Genomic DNA, 12,387 nt, shown 5'->3' with positions numbered 1-12,387 from the left:
TATCCAGACATTGCAATTATTCTAGCTAAATAAAATTAAGTTATCATTGTCAGTGGAAAAACATCACAAAAATTTGAAAACATGTTTAATAACTAAGAACAAAATTAAAGAATAGAAAAGAAGAAACTCTTGATGATTTCGATGATCCTCTGAAGATCGGTCATTGTGGCTTCCTCCAATTCTCGTGATTGTTCCGTCGTAAAATGCTCCTCAAAGTGATCGGCTAGGAGTAATTTTCCTCAAGGGAAATGCTAGCTAAGGGAGGTGGAGAAATGGATGGCTTATACGTGGAAAAAAGGGAAGAAAAAGTGAGAGAAAGATAAGAGGAATGTAAATTGAGAGATGAATTAGGGATACCTAAAATGGGAAATGAGGGGTGGTATTTATAGTAAAGGGATGGCTAGGGAGTTAACTAAAATTAGCATGGAGATCCTTTGAAATGATCCCTTGCTTGGCCGACTATGAAATGTGGAGGAAGAGGTTGGTGATTGCTTGATTCATAATTGATTTCATGCATGAATCATGCATGGGGTTGGACGATTTCTTCTGTATTAGTTGGGGCTAATTTCTTATCTTTTCACAAGTGTAGGGACCTCCAAATTAATTTTCCCAAATCTAATTTTGGCTACTCTTGATGTCTTAGCCGAATTGGACTGCTTTCCCCCCTACTTAGACTATTTTGTGACCCAAAGAACTATCAAACTTGCTCTTCTCAACAAGATAACTTCAATTGGATCAAATTGACTTCTCTTAACTCAATTTGTCCAATTGAGGTAGAGTATAACTCATGTCCATGTATGATTTAAATAAGCTCCCACACTTATTAAATCAATGGTCCCACTGCAACAATTAAAACACAAAAATTACTATGTAACATAAGATAGTTAAATTATGAAAAATTTAATACATAAATCCATAAAATTTCATCTTTATTAAAATTAGGCCCACTGTCTCAATCAATGGTCAAGTTGTTGGCCCCATTGCCGGGAAGGCAACATCACTAGATTGATTTTAAGTTTTGCAGTTGAAAAGAAATTAGGAAATTCATTGAAGTATAGATACGATTTTATTTTTCTTATTTTTGCTAACATCTTGTATTCTCTTTTTGGGTTAATGTATGACTCATAGTAAGGGAAAACCTATAGAGCCAACCACATATCTAAAAAGAATAATTCGTAGGAATTGTCAACAACAACAGCAACAGTAGCAACAGTAGATTCAGAACCAACCACCTACTACAGGCAATTTACCAGCACAAGACAATCCACTGTTGGACAAAGTTAACAATAATAACCTGGAAGATCTACCACCACCACCATAGCTACCCGCAAATATACATATGGCGCGCAATGAAAAAACCCTAAGGGACTATGCGCTACCAAGTCTGAAGATGGTTTAATAAACTATAATAAGGACAACCATCATGACAAATAATCTTGATATCAAACCAGCAATGATCCAGATGATCCAAAACAATTTGTAGTTCAAAGGCATAATGACAGAGGACCCAAACCAACATTTAAAATGGTTACTTCAACTTTGTGATACTTTTAAATAAAACGGGGTCACCGATGACGCTATTTGCCTCCAATTTTTCCCCTTCCCCTTAATAGATTATGCTTTCTTTTGGTTAGATTCATAGGCACCAGGATCTATTACGACATGGAATGAACTCGCAAGAAAATTCTTATAAAAGTTCTTCCTTATCATCAAAATGGTCCAATTAAAGAGAGAGATGTAACGTTTAAACAATTAGACCAGAAAGTTTTCACGAAGCTTGGGAGTATTTTAAAACATTAATTTAGATATGCTTATACCATGGATTACCCGAGTGGTTAATAATGTAAATGTTCTATAATGGGTTGGATGCACACGCACGATCAGGACTGGATGGAGCCGCAAAAGGAGCCTTAATGAACAGGAGATATGATGATGCACATGAACTAATAGATAGTATGGCAATGAATTCCTGCAAGTAGCCAATAGAACCTTACACGTATGGCCAAAAGTTATTCACAGTCAAAGCAGTTCAAGAGGATGATAGATACCAACAAATAGTGAACAAGTTAAACCGTATAGAATCCTCATCTAGTGCGTCATCTGTATATGAAGGTGACAAACCACTCTTCCATTACATCAATAATCCTACCGAGGATGTGAATTACATCTGGAATAGGGGTGTAAATCCCAATTCAAATACTTATAATCTCGGATGGAAAGATCACCTGAACCTGAGATGAGGCAGAAACCAAGGTAGAGGTAATAATCCTAACCAAGTTAAAAATGCTAACTACCAACCTCCTTACTTACAGAAGCCTAAAGAAAGGGCCAACCCAAATTACCATACTGTATGTGGTCAATGCTTGGATCGAATTGAGGGGGAAATGCAGTCAATGAGGACAAACGCGAAACAGGTGCAATCCTAGTGCACCAATTCTGTAAAAACATCGAATAAACTAGAAAATCAGATGAGCTAATTGATGAGTATGATGGGAGACATTAAAAGACAAATTGGCATGAGAATTCTTAATAATACTGAAGATAATCGTCAAAGGGAAAGGAATGAGCATGTGAAAGCAATTGCCTCTGTTCAAGCAAAGTACTAAGTGGCCAAAGACCCTGACACACGAGGGAACAAAAGAGAATGCTGAACATCTTTGAGAAGATCTCCAAAACGTTGATGAAGAACTGGAACTAGAGGAGGTAGCCAAGCCGGCAATTGAGTCGGGGATGGACCAGTTAAAGAACCTCTATTTGAAAAAGTACCATTCTTATCACGGTTGGAGGAAAAACAAAGGCAAGATGAAAATGATTTTTTAAGTTTTCTAAACTTATTTAAAACATTAAATTTTGATTTTCCTCTAATTGATTTAATTGAAAAAGTCCCTAAGTACACCAAATTCCTCAAAGAAATTATGTCTAGGCGTAGGAAAATTAAAACAGGAGAGCAAGGTAACTTAAACGCCTCATGTAATGCGATCATATTAGATAGGTTCCCCAAAAACTTAAAGACCCGAAAAGTTTTACAATCCCCATAGAGATAGAGAGTACTCATTTTAGCAAAGCCCTATGTGATTTAAGAGCTAGCATAAATTTAATGCCTTTATCTATATACAAAAAACTAGGGCTAGAGGACCTCAAGAACACTCAAATTACACTATATTTGGTTGACATATCTTCAATGCATCCAAAAGGAATATTGAAAGATGTGTTAGTCAAAATGCGTAGCTTTATCATCCCAGCAGATTTTGTGATACTCGATTTCGAGGAAGACCGTTCGATACCAATCTTGTTAGGAAAACATTCTTAGCAACGTCAAAATCCACCATTGATTTGGAAAAGAATGAATTAACCATGAAGATCAATGGGAAACTAAAATTTTTAAAGGTTGTCACCAACAAGATGAGGTAGACAAAAAGATATTAGAGAGACAATGTTAAGAAATATCTTTGAAAATCCCTAATTTCTTGAGCCAGAGGAAATACTTTCTCCGATTAGTACAGTCCGAAAAAATAAATTCAAAAAGCAGGACTAGCATAATAAGGTGGAATGGCATGACAAATGCAGATAAACGTGGATAGAGATAAGATAAAGAAAACATCATCGGGAACACTAATCAAGCTGACAGATGAATCTGGCAGCAAAACTTGGCATTTTAATTAAACTCTAATTTTATGTACATTTGTGTATTTTTAACTAACTACTAAGCTGAGACTTTAATTTTTACTAACATTGTGTTTTATAGGAACCGAAAACATTTTAGGGGCAGAAATTTGGCTCAAAATAGAGTCAGTGTCGTAACACAGAACTTCTATGTCCCAACATCGTGTCTAATCACAAAGAATCGAGAAAATCATCTTAATGTCGCAACACAGTCGACAGCCTACTTAGATTTCCAAAATTTTAGAACGTGTCGCGATATCGAACCCCGATGTTGCGACAACGGCAAGCTACCAGGGATATCGCGACACGGAACCCCTGTGTTATGACATCATTGCAATTTTCTACGGGGTTGACCCAACCTACTTACGTAACCCGACGACATAAACCATGTTTTAACCCGATTTTTAGCCTTCACTCACCACTTTAAAAGCTTAAAAACTATTTTTAACCTAAGACTAAACCTCTTTTAACAATTAAACTCTCCCAAATCCTCTTAATTTTTTTAAAACCTCCTAAACCCTAAACCCCTTTTCACTATACATAATCATTTTGTTGCAAATTCCTTCTCCTTTTAGGCTGATTTAGTGCAGGTGCAAGAGGAAAATAGTCAAAGGAACAAAAATGAGCAAGTTTTCAAGGAATTTTGAATAAATTATACAATGTTAAGGGTTCCTACCTAATCCTTTTACTGTTCCATTGATAATTTGACTTGTTGGTTTATTAGTATTAGCCTTAAATACCATTGAATATGCCTCCAAGAAAAGTTAGGAGAACTAGTGAATCAGAACCATTAACGATTCCAAATCCTCTAATTTCCCGAATCAAAATGTTGATAAATATGTTTTAGAACTTCAGGGAAAAACATTTATTCAAGAGAGGGGATTTGAACCGCCGATGGTTCTCTTCTAGAAGGTTTGGACTTTGGTCTAATATCATAGATGGGAAACCTTTCGTGTGACCCCAAAAGAATCTGTTATGGTGTAACATCCCGGTTTAGACCTTAGTGAGAATAGTGGTTTCAAGACCACAAATTCGAGTTAGAAAAATATTTTAATATTGTTTTATGTGTTTTTAGTATATGGTTAAGCATGTGTGAAAGTTCCGTATAAGAAAAGAAAAGAAAAAGAAAATAAGCTTGCTAGGGTTTGGCACTTTGATTACTTGATTAAGGTATGGTTTTTGATCCATTTTTTATAATTTCTACGTTTTTGTGATCGATGCTTAGTAATCTTTCAAGCCCATGCCTCAATTTTTGAATTTGATTATGATTTTAAGATGTGCCATTGTTGATAATGTGACTTTTATGAATTTTGATGATAGAAAATGAAAGATATGTGTTAGATTACTATGTTTTGTATTGGGATTTTTGATTAATTTGAGTATTTTGGACTAAATTGTGAAAATGAGAAATTGAGGCGTTAAAATGTAAAATAAATGAAATATGTAGACTTATATGAGCTAAAGGAAAATTCGGCTAGGCATGTGTGAAAGAAAATTATGCATATTTTGTGATTTTATTAAATAGGGACTAAAGTGTTAAAATGTGAAAATGTGAGGGCTAATTTGTAAAATGCCCTAAATATGTGTATATGGATTGAATTGAATGATTTGTTGAATAAAAGAGTTAAATTTGAATTTATATAGATCAAGAAACAAAGAAAATAGAATTAGATTGGGGAAAGTCGAAAGTCGTTGAATAGCCGTTCGTTTCCGTTCATTTCTGTACTAGGTAAGTCTATATACAAATAAATGTGTTTGAATTGATTTATTCATGTTTATATGATTTTGAATTGTGATGAATGGTTATAGAAGTTGAATATGTGAAATTGAGAAAATTTTGATAATGTGACGACGTCCGAAAGCCCCGTATGAACCATAGGAATAGTTAGGATACATATGTCATGACATAGGATTTTCGATATGTGATTTTGTGTAAGACCACGTCTGGGACGTTGGCATCAATTTGAGATTTACGTGTAAGACCATGTCTGGGATATCGACATTGTATTTGATTTTGTGTAAGGCCCTGTCTGGGACAGTGGCATCGATATTTGATTACATGTAAGACCACATCTGGGACGTTGGCATTGTACGAGCTTTTCGAGCTATCCGCGTATCCTATTTAATTTTGTTCGGTTCAACAGGCATTCTGAGAAATACATGATTGAATGAATGAATAACCGATTCAGGTACGTTGAGATGTGTTCAACATTTGTTAATGAGAAGCAAGTTTATGTGCAAGTGATGATATGTGATATAAGTATGAGAAAATATGCTATATGTGCAAATGAATTGTGAATATGTGAAATGTATATGAACTATTTGGTTTGTGATAGTATTTGGCTATGGAGTATATGTATTTTATGATGCTTATATGCTTCAAATGATAAGTTTATTTGTATATGGCTTCCTAAGCTTTTGAAAGCTTACTTTGTGTGTGTTTGCATTGTGTTTTAGATATCGAAGCTACTGGAAGCTTGGGGATTGTCGAGGATCATCACCACACTATCAAATATTATTTTGGTACCTTTTGAAAAAATATATATCAAAGTATGCCATGTATAGGCTAGCATTAATGTAGTATGGTTTGAGATGGGTATATCATGCCATGAGATATGGCTTGATTATGGTTGAACCTATGGTTTAATTTTGGTATATGATATGTGATGCAAAAATGGTAAATTTGATGTATATATATGGCCTAGTGAAATGGTCTTTTTGGTAAGTTAGTTTTGTGGGTGAAATGGTTATAAATATGATATGAATCATGTGTTCAAGGTATGAATTAGTTACATGGAATTAGTATGTTTGAGTTGGAATTATGTATGGAAATGATTAATGATATTGAGGTACAAGGGATGCTTGTTTTGGAAATGTTTTGGTTGCATATTGGGTATGAAATGTGGTCTTAAAAGCTTATGTATATAGGGTGGCAAAAATTGTCTTTTCAAGTAGCCTATTTTTGTCCACACAGGCACAGACACGGGCGTGTGCCTCAGCCGTGTGTGACACACGGTCATGTTACACGATCGTGTGTTCCCTAGGGTAGTCCTACAATTTAAAGTCAGTCTCGAGCACGGCCTAGACACACGGGCGTGCCTGGTGACCGTGTGAGGCATACAGCCTTGGCACTGTGATGCACACAACCTTGGCACATGGGCGTGTGTGGCCATTTCGAAGGGTACACGAGCTAGACACACGGGCATTTGGTCGGCTGTGTGACCCTAGTCAGTTTCAACCACGGCCAAGACACACGAGCATGTCTTCGGCTGTGTGGTATAAGTCAGTATGTATGCACTGTTTTCACATAGGAGTGTTTGGTGGCTGTGTGAGGCACACGGCCTGTTCACATGGACGTGTGACTTGTGATTCCATGAATTTTTTTTTAAGTGTATGGAAACTTTTTATACAAGATCGGTTTAGTCCCGAACCTTCTCCAAAGTATGTTTAAGGTTTCGCTGACCTAAGAAAGGGACTTTATGTTGATATTTGACTATGATATGACGATGTATGACTTTTGATTGTGAAATGATTGCGAAATGTTCCAATATGTCTGGTAATGCCTCCTAACCCTTGTCTGGTGATGGATACGGGTTAGGGGTATTACATATGGTCCCTGTAGTTCAAGAATTTTATGCATCTTTGAGGGTCCAAGAGTCTAAAAGCACTAAAGGCGCAACTTGGGGAACAATACCAATACAAGGGAAGGAAGTACGATTTACCCCTAGAATTATTTACAAATTTTCTAATGCTCCATTTTATGAGAAAGGCTTTGTAGAAGAAACTAATTTAGATTACTTTAGAGACATAAATATGGACAATGTTACAAACTATCTAACGAAAGGAAGATGTAACACCACTAACCAGTGTCCGTCACCGGGTTACGGTTATGAGGCGTTACCTAACTAAACACAGTTCAGCATAGTCATATATCACTTTTCAACACCAAATTATAAATTATACCTTTTTAACACTTACAAACTCATACAACCACAATTCATTTATTTATTTAAAATAGATACGCATATTTGACTCTCAATATCAACCAAGTTCAAACATGCTTACTAATTATGGCTCATGCATAACCCATACTCTTATTTCATAATAACCAAGACTTACATTACAATTCATGCTTCATAATTCAATTACAGCATTACTCATAATCTATACAAGTTTAGGATCAATCTTTCATACATCAAAACCAAACTACACATGTTTCATTTTTTTTTAAGTTCGAACCATATGACCATCAAATCTATAATATTCAAATATTTAAAATATATCCAAGCATATATCATTACACTTCATATGTCGAATATAAGTCAATACATCTATTTCATTAGCCAAATATCAATATATCATTTCATAACTTCTGCACATGTGCACATTAAAACAAATAAACCCATATTAAATTACTAAATATCCATCTACATATGTGACATTAGTAACATTATAGCATAACCAACCATACTCATAATGCTATTATAATATGTGCATATTCCATAAAAAAAATAAGCCATATCAAATCATAATTATCCAATCAACATTATCATATCCTATTAACAAATTTTGTGACTATACCAATTCACAAGTTATTCACATTATTCTAGGTTAAGTAACCACACGACATAACATGCATTCATATATATATTATACATAAGTAAGCATCTCTATATAACCACATACAATTGAAATAATTTCTAATTTGCGCACATTTCACCATAACCACATTAAATATTTATGGACACAAACATCATTTTATAGCATACCAAATTCGTATGCTCTATAACTAATCCAAAGTACATAAGTACAATCGAATCCATTAACCATATATTTGGTCCTCAAATTTAATCTCCAATGATCAACCCAAAACATTCATAAAACATTTTCATTATTATTATTATTTACTTATAGAAATGCAAATCACAAGTCAAAAATGCATCCAACCTTTATCTCATTGAACAAACAAATCACATCATCATCTACCACACAAGATATACCTTGAGATATACTTTCAATATAAGCATAGATCATGACCAAATACCCCCAACCATTAACACCGAAATCAAGCCATTTTCGCATGGCTATATATATATGTATATACAATTTTCAAAACCAAATATATCAAAATTAGCCTATACATGCCACATAACCAAATTCAAAACATTAGTTACCGAAATGATAACCAGATAGTGTGATGACGTCTCCAACAACTTCCAACTCGAGCAAATCTCTGAAACTCTAAAGACATAGGAAAAACACACAGAGTAAGCTTCGTGAGCTTAGTAAGTCATAAGCAAATAAATAACTTAATATTAATATCAACTTAATTTAATCAAACTAATTTATACTATCATGATCACATTTATTTTCAAGCTCACAATTTCATATATAACATATACTTCCATGTACAAATTTTACCTTGGCCAAATATACATGTATCTATTATCAAAATAACATACCCTTTTAAAACCATATTATCAATGTATATATAACTGAATATTTAAACTCTTATATGCGTATCTTCATAAATCAAACCTTAATATCACATATTTATATATATTATGTGGCCGAATATACTTTACAATTGCCCAAATATGAAAACACATACATTTCATTTAAAAAATCACATATACTTTTCATTTGGCCAATTATAGATTTTCATATACATGTATACTCTCATTTATGTCATGAATACATAAGTAAACCGAATGTATACTTTCACATTTGCATACATATAATTCACATTAACATGTAACATTTTTATCATCAATTTGAACATTCCAGTTACCATAATTTCATAACTTAGTATGAATACAAACCTGAGCCTTTTAACTCGATTTTTCATTCGTCTTAACTTATTATTGCCCGTTGAACCATTCGGAATTGGATAGGACACTCAGATAATCACATATATCGTACAATGCCCCAGACGTGGTCTTACATGTAATCACATATCGATGCCACTGTCCCATACAGGGTCTTACTCGCACACATATATCGGAGTCACATATCGATGCCAACGTATAAAATGTTGTCTTACTCGCACACATATATCGAAGTCATAAATCGATGCCAACGTATAAAACATGGTCTTACTCGCACATCACATATCGAAGCCATGGTCTTACTCGCACATCACATATCGGAATTCTATGTCATGACATATGTATCCTAGCTATTCCTAAGGTTCATACGAGGCTTTCGGACGTCGTAACTCGGTCGAAACGAATTCATAAACATAGTTGCCAAGCTTGTATACATTCGGCTATTATATATATTTATTCACATATTTCAATTCAACATATATAACTTGCATTTAATTAAACTAAACAACGTCTGTTTGCTTATAAACTTACCTCGTACAGACACGAATAGACCGGAACAACTATTCGATAATTTTTTACTTTCCCCGGTCCAAATCCAATTTCCTCATTTCTTGATCTAATTTAATACAAATTCAACTTATTTAATCATGTATTCAATAAGATTCATCTAAAAACACATAAATAGGCTAATTACACTTTTACCCTTGACATTTCACATTTTTTGCAATTAGTCCCTATTTCAAAACAACACAAAATACTCAAAAATTTCATTTAACCCATGTTTGGCTGAATATTCCTTAAGTCCCTAACAGCCCATTTATTTCATTTAGTTCACATTTTGACCCCTAAATTTGCAAATTTCACAATTTAATTCTTAATAAGCATTTTTATCAAAAATCACTTAATTAAACATAATAATCTATCAAAAAAATATTTATTTTTCATCATCAAATAACAAAACATCAAGCTATCATCAATGTAAAATCACAAATTCATCATATATTCCGAAAATTAGGGCATGGGCTAGCTAGAATACGAATAACGATCTCAAAAATATAAAAATTATCAAAAGCCGAGCAAAGAACATACCTAAATCAAGATTTAAAGGTGTCAAAATTCACCAAGCTTCAAACCTTATTTCTTTTCTCTATATTCGGTTGAACATGCAAGAATATAAGCATATTTTAACTTTATTTTATTTAATAATAACCTTATTTCTAAAATTAATTAATATAATTATAAACACTTAGTGGATGGTCATTATCGTCCATTAACCATATCAATGGTCCATTTGCATAATAAGGACTTCATAGTTAATAATCCTTAGCAATATAGCACATTAACAAATAGTATACAACCTTTCCATTTTGCGCGATTAAGTCCTTTTATCAAATTAAGCACACAAACGATAAAATTTTCATACAAAATTTTCACATATACTAATTCACATATAATAAGCACGAAAAATAATATTAAAATATTTTTTGACTCGAATTCATGGTCCTGAAACCACTGTTCTGACTAGGGTCTAAACTGGGCTGTTACAGAAGAGGCGAATGGAAATTCGCCCAAGTACTAATATCCCAACTTCGTTTAATCAAGAAATAATGTTTCCTGAAGCAAAAATGCAGATTCAATTTCTATGCACTCGAATAACTCCTGCGTTGAATGTTTCTAATGTCAATACTTTTCGAGTGGTTTTGCTTTACATTATTTTGCAGAAGAATAGATATGCATCGAAACATGAATATACCAAAATATGAAACGGTGTGTCAACAACCAGAAAGTCGGAATCGTCCTTCCCCACTTAGTAATGACCTTATGCAACAGAGTAGATATTCCGATGGTGTCCACTAAGAAGTACATGAAGCCATCACGAAGCATAATTGTAGGCACACTGTATACGTAGTACATAGAGCTTTGGGCGAAAGAAATAAATGAGTGGAACAAATGCCAACAAGAGAAGATGGCTACTCCAGCCTCAACTCAAAGGAAAATAAAATCAACAACCCGATAAGAAATTGGCGAGAGCAGTCATCCAATGTCAAATTAGATGATACATTAGATGTAAGAATCAGGCCCAATTTTTCAGAATTCACACGGAAAAACAACATTAGAGTACCTAATTATACATCGGATATGTTCGGACAAATGCATCTTGAGTAGGAAGAAAAGAAGCATGAAAATGAAGAAGAAAGCGAAGATGAGGAAGGAGAGGGGGATGAGGAGATGGAGTTTGAAGAAGATGATTAAACTTTTATTTTTAAAAGATTGTAACTATTGGGATAATTTGTGTTAACTTTTATTTGTATAAGTAGATTGTTATATACTTTATTATTCTGTATTAAAGTTTCCTATGTAGGAACCCCACATGGAAGAAGCACAACAAATTATAACTCACAACAAGCAAAGGAAGAAGCACCCGCCAACAGCTTATGGAACTATCACGATCAATCGAGTAACTTCTTTCTTTAACCTTTTAGGACCATACATTAAGGATAATGTATTATCTAAAGCGGGGGTAACATAGAAAATTTGTTCTAATTTTTATGTTTTTCTTTTAAATTTTTATTATCAATTGTGTGCTTGAGCTTGTAGAAATACAAGTGATTGGTTAGGAGCATATATATTAGGGTGATTGTACTTACTATAAATTTGGCATGAAAGTAGATGACTTTAAATTTTTTTATTAGATTACTAAGTTTTATATATTACACTATAAATAAGTATTAAGCAATTAAATGTACCATATGATATAGGAAATACAGAGAAACAAGCATGCTAGTATGTATGATAAATTGTTGAATTTGTGATTGTTTGGTTAATTAAATTTGTGAATATTGAGATACCTAGGGACGACTTAAGGCATTGTTTAACATACACCAATAGCCTATTT

This window comes from Gossypium hirsutum, chromosome A13 (genome assembly GCF_007990345.1).
Source record: "Gossypium hirsutum isolate 1008001.06 chromosome A13, Gossypium_hirsutum_v2.1, whole genome shotgun sequence".
In the NCBI taxonomy this organism is placed as follows: domain Eukaryota; kingdom Viridiplantae; phylum Streptophyta; class Magnoliopsida; order Malvales; family Malvaceae; genus Gossypium; species Gossypium hirsutum.
This window is presented reverse-complemented; position numbering follows the sequence as displayed.